The following is a 6,000-nucleotide window of genomic DNA, read 5'->3' as shown; positions in this document are numbered from 1 at the left end:
GGCTGAGGTCTCTTCCTGTCTCTGTTTCATTGTCATGATGGGCAAGGCAGTACTGCCTGAAGGAACCTCTCATTTGGCAGTGGCAGCCACTTTTGCTTGCTCATCTGGAGGCAGCAGGGGTGACACGAACACCCACAATTGCAAGGGAAGGTACAGGAGCTGTGGGTGCTCAGCCCACGCGGGCATCTCAGGATGGCCACCCAGAAATTGAGGTGCCCAAAAATCAGAGGCTGCTTTTGAAAACTGAGGCTTGACCCTTTCTGGCCCTCAGTTTTCCCATCTGTAATATGGGGATAATCACTTGGCCTGATGCCTGGTAAGGTTATAATAGCATGGAAGTAGGGCTTGTGAAGTGCTTAGACCCCTTCAGCCAGAAGGAGGGTAGTGACACTGTTATATTCTGTAACTTGCTGAAGCCTAGCATTGCTCCACCTGTGTGTCTCAGGGAGGTGAAATTCCCCTCCACCTGACTCCTTTCCTCGGACAGCCAAAAGGAGGAGCTGAGGGAGAGTACTGGGTTTGCTGGGTCCATCTCGCGCTAGCCAAGCTGTGGTCTGCTGGAGGAGCTGGGGTCCAGGGCCATGTGGCGAAAGGATCACCCACTTCTTTAAGATTCATCCGCAGTCTAAAACGCCACCACTCAAGCAGCTGTCGGGGACTCCAGCCCATGAAAGGAATGAGGCGAGATCTGTGCTGCCATCGCTCATCTCTAATGGGCTCAATGTTCTGTGCAGGAATATTAAATTCTAAGTAGGCCATTCGTGGAGGATCATGGGCACCCGGTGGGTCTGCGATGGAGCGATGGCCAGGAGACGAACATCCCCCCCCCCACCCCCCCGCCCACATCTGTCTGGAAAGAGGCGTTAGGAAGGAGGAGAAGGTCACATGGGGTGGGACTGATAAAAGTTTCTTCTGAAAAATGAGGGGCCTGGTCTCCCCTTGCCTTGTGTAGCCATCCACGCCTTGTGCCTTCTGATCAGCTCACCTTGGATGCCACTTTGCCCACACAAGAGGCGAGGCAAGGGAGAGCACTCTGCCTCGCTGGGCGGGGCCGGGGCTGGCAGCATTTGCTAAGCAAGGTGAATTGCAGGGCATTGGGTAGACTCAGTTTTGCTTCAAAGGATTGACTAGTGGCTAGGGCACTGGATTAGGATTTAGGAGTCCACAGTTCAGTTCCTGGCTCTGCCACTAGTTTGCTGGGTGACTTTGGGCAAGTCACTGGCTGTGCCTCGGTTTCTCCACCTGGAAAATGGGTACAATGATAGTGACCTCCTGTGAAATCACTGGATGACATATGCAATGTAAGGTCTGGTGGTGGTGTTATTATTGCTAACATAGCCTGAACTCTCCCTGCTTTGCCTGCATAGCTTTGCTATCCAACATGCCACCCCCAATGTCAGAGCTGGGTTCCATTCTCTTACATCAGTGTAATGGTAGCTCACACAGAGAGGTTCCCCACGGGAGTCAACGGCTTGATTAGCCTTTATACTGAGGCCACTTTGCATCTGCAGAGTCTTACAGCGGGTGACAATGTAATTCACTCTCCCCTTAGGCCCCTTGACACCCCCCAGAGCCACGTGGTCTTCATGTGAATGAGAATCTGCCCTCCTAGGGCAAATAAAAAGACCTCCACATTCATCATGTTTGAGAGCTCATGATTTTAAAGGTGGACTTGGGATTTGGATGGCGCATGGCTCACAATTTCTGACTCCTAGGGGCTGGAGATTTTGAATATCCCAGAGGGGAACATCGCTGACAGGAAGAGCTGGCTAGGGATGGGATTTTCTATTTCATGGGAAATTCCTCAATTTTGAATTTTTTTCCAACCTGAAATGGAGCCAAACCCCCAAATTACCCGTGACATTAATTTTTTTTTTAATGGATCAGTCAAAATTAGTCACTTCGATCAAATCAATACAGTCGCTTTGAAGCAAAACATCAGGGTGCTGCACGGAGAAGACAGCCACTGACCCAGAGAGCTCCCCCTCCGTCCAACAGACTGGACAGAGCCCAAGGCAATGGGGGTCCAACTGGCCCCCCCAGCTGTCAGCCTCCTAGGCCGTGGGTCAGTGGGGTACGCTCAGTGGATACATGGTGTATTTTCTTGATTTTCTTTCCCTTGTTCCATTTCTTCCGTCCCTGATTTCTCTCCTCACTGTTCCTTCTCTCCTTTTCCCTGCTCTCTGCTCCCTCTCCCAAGGAGTTCCTTGTCCCATGTCTCCTTTCCATGTCTGAGTCGCCTTCCTCCCTGATGAGTCTCTGCCTTTCCCACACTTCCTGATCTCTGCCCCCTCCTGCTCCTCCTTCTCTCCTCCCCTCCCCTCTCGACCCTGCTCTCTAGGGCCGTAACAAAGAGAGGACAGCGCTGCTTGTGTGCTAGGCCCGGGGCAGAGCCCAGCCACAGAGCAGCCATCTCCCCACGGTTCCCTTGCAGGTGCTGCAGACAGGCTGCAGCCAGAGTGCTGGTTTCCCAGGCTCTGGCCTGGGGCCAGCTCTGAATCACCCAGCGGGGCCTTCAAGGTTAACTCAGACATGGCTGAGGTGAGCCTGGTGCCAAGATCTGGCCCGGAAGCGGCTTCTGTCACAAACCTCTGCGAGATCCTTATTGCCATCCCCTGCCAAGGACAAATGCCTCTCACAGTTCCTGTCACCGGGGCGAATGCCACCCACACTCCTTAGCCACCTCAGGAGGCCAGACGTGGCCTGGGAGTGGGCACAGCCTGGAGTGGGCACAGCCTGCCATCCCTGTGCTGTTGCTGCATCCCTTCCCAGAGCTCTCATAGAAAATTACTTAGGGTTACCATACATCCTCTTTTTCCCGGACATGTCTGGCTTTTCGGCATTCAAACCCCCGTCCGGGGGGAATTGCCAAAAAGCCGAACATGTCCGGGAAAATGCCGGCCAGGCACTTCCCCTCCCGCGGCGGCTCTGCTCCTCCCCTGACTCTTCGGCTCTGTTTAAGAGCCGAGCTGCCTGAGCACTATGGGCTTCAGGCAGCCCCCTTGCCTCCGGACCCCAGCCGCCGGCCGGGCACTTCCCCTCCCGGGCTCCGGCGGTGCAGGGTCCGGAGGCATGGGGGCTGCCCGAAGCCGGTAGCGCTGGGGCAGCTCGGCTCTTAAACAGAGTCGAAGAGTCAGGGGAGGAGCAGAGCCTCCGGCCGCGGCGGCTCTGCTTCTCCCCTGACTCTTCGGCTCTGTTTAAGAGCCGAGCTGCCTGAGCACTATGGGCTTCAGGCAGCCCCCTTGCCTCCGGACCCCAGCCGCCGGCCGGGCACTTCCCCTCCCGGGCTCCGGCGGCGCAGGGTCCGGAGGCATGGGGGCTGCCCGAAGCCGGTAGCGCTGGGGCAGCTCGGCTCTTAAACAGAGTCGAAGAGTCAGGGGAGGAGCAGAGCCTCCGGCCGCGGCGGCTCTGCTTCTCCCCTGACTCTTCGGCTTTGTTTAAGAGCCGGGCTGCCCGAGCGCTACCGGCTTCGGGCAGCCCCCATGCCTCCGGACCCTGCGCCCCCAGCCGGGCACTTCCCCTCCCGGGCTCCGGCGGCGCAGGGTCCGGAGGCAAGGGGGCTGCCCGAAGCCCAAGAGCTACCGGCTTCACGGTTTGCCAGGCAGCCTCCAGACCCTGCACCCCCGGCTGGGCGCTTCCCCTCCCAGGCTCCAACTGCGCTGGGGAAGTGCCAGCCGGGGGCGCAGGGTCTGGGGGCTGCCCGGCAAACCGTGAAGCCGGTAGCGCTTGGGCAGCCCTTTCCGCGTGGCTGGGAGTGGGAGGGAAGAGGGGGCAGAGTTAGGGCGGGGAAGGGGCGGAGTGGGGCGGGGCTGGGGTGGGGAAATGGGCGGGGGCAGGGCCCGTGGAGGGTCCTCTTTTTTTATTTGTTAGATATGGTAACCCTAAAATTACTGATGGCCTGGATTCTCTCCATGAGTGCCCAGACTTTGGGGGCGGGTGCCCCCCCACCCCAGGACATGGCTCCTGGGGCCATGGGGCCGAAGTGATGGGAAAGTCACAGAGCTCTGGACACACCCGCGCCAACCTGGTGCACAACAGACTCAGTCCTGCATTACCACAGTGCCTAGAGACCCCGATCAAGTCAGGGTGCGAGGTGCTGCACAGAGCGAGAGCACGTGTATGCCCAGGACAGTTTCCCTTTGCCAAACAAAGCAGAGGGGACCCCCGAGAGAGTCCCTCCCTGGTGCCCATTAAGCCCAATGCATGCTGGGACAGGACTTTGGGAGTTTAGGGCCAGCTAGTCCGAAGTGGCCAGTGGTTTGGGTGCCGGCTTGACACACTGAGGACCTGATGTTCAGAGGGGCAGAGCCCCGCAGCACCCACTGGCTTTATGGCTGGCCCCTTCCTGCCAGGGCTGGCCCGCTCGGTATCAGCAATGTTTTGCAGAGACTCCTGCTGGGCCTTTGCAATACCTGACCTGGAGGGGCCTCGGCCACAGGGCACTGGGATACCAATGTGGGCTACCTTGAGAGCTGCTTGCGTCAAGCCCCATGTTCAGGAGGGGACACGTGACGTCTGATTCAGCACGGCCAGAGCACAAGGAACATTCCCCTGTGGCAGCTGAGGGCTGCGGGCAATGGGTGTTGGGTATGGGGGGTGCTAACCATGGGTGAGGGCAGGGTGTGTGGACGCTCATTATGGGTGGTGGTGTGAATGCTTGTTATGATATGGGGACTCCTCCGGAGAGGCGGCCAGTCTGGGACAGTGGCTCAGTCCCCTGACTTGAGAATCCCCGCAGGGCAGAGAGCCCATCCTCAGCGCTTAGCAAGGTCGACCTGTGAGCAGGGACAGCTGCATGGCCCGGCCCGGCCTGGTCTCACACAGGCTGGGCTGGAAGGATAGCTCAGTGGTTTGAGCCTTGGCCTGCTAAATCCAGGGTTGTGAGTTCAATCTTTGAGGGGGCCACTAGGGCAAAAATCTGTCTGGGGATTGGTCTAGGGTTACCATATTTTAAAATAACAAAAAGAGGACACTCCAAGGGGCTCTTCCCCAGCCCCACGCCAACTCTGCCCCTTTCCCAAAGTCTCCGCTCCCTCCCCTGAACGCTCTGCTTCCCACGAATCAAATGTTCGCGGGAAGCCTGAAACAGGCAGGCGGCAGGTAAGCTGGGGCGGGGAGGTGCGGCCGAGCGCGCCAGCTCCAGCTCGGCTCAGGCCCTGGGGCACCGGCCCTGGTTCTGGCCAAGCGGGCTGGCTCCGGCTCTGCATGGGCACCGGCTCTGGTGGCTCCAGCTCGGATTGGGCCCCAGCGGCTCCGGCTCTGGCCTCAGCGCGGATCCAAGCCCCACGACCCCTCCCTATTTTCCCGGTCATGTCCGGCTTTTTGGAATTCCCCCCCGGACAGGGATTTGAGGACCAAAAAGCCGGACATGTCCGGGAAAATCCGGACGTATGGTAACCCTAGATTGGTCCTACTTTGAGCAGGGGGTTGGACTAGATGACCTCCTGAGGGCCCTTCTAACCCTGATATTCTATGAGGGTGGTAATAAGCTGGGTGCACATGAGGCAGGGTCCTTGGGAAGGGAGAGGGGCTGAGACTCCTGGAATACAAAACTGCCATTAGAGGAGTGTCTCTCTTGGGGCGTGAGGGCTTTCCCTGAGGAAGCAGAGGGTGAATGCTGTGGGGGGCAAGGTGCCAGAGCTGGGCGTGCCATAGGCAAGAGCAACACTGGCAGTGTTGGGTTGGGCCCGTGCCGCCCCAGCTGGCTGTGTGGAGGTTTTCAGGCTGCCGTACGCACAGGCTGGGGATTGGGCAGCCAGTCACGCTCCAGCTGAGGTGGTGCCTCGTGACGAATAGTGAGCTGAAGGACCTGGTTGGGCCTTGCTCCAACCACTAATGCTCTGGGGTGCCGCTGCTAGGCCTGGGCCAGCCACAGCCTCCCTCACGACATCGTGGAGCTGCTCTCGCTGGAGGCTGGGGGAAGGCGGAGAACCAGGGTGCCAGGAGGGAGGTGCTGATAGGTTTGGGGACAGCTCTGGCTGAGTGCCCTGTCTGTAGCCT

This window comes from Chrysemys picta, chromosome 10 (genome assembly GCF_011386835.1).
Source record: "Chrysemys picta bellii isolate R12L10 chromosome 10, ASM1138683v2, whole genome shotgun sequence".
Taxonomy (NCBI): Eukaryota; Metazoa; Chordata; order Testudines; family Emydidae; genus Chrysemys; species Chrysemys picta.
Note: the sequence above shows the minus strand (reverse complement) of the source record.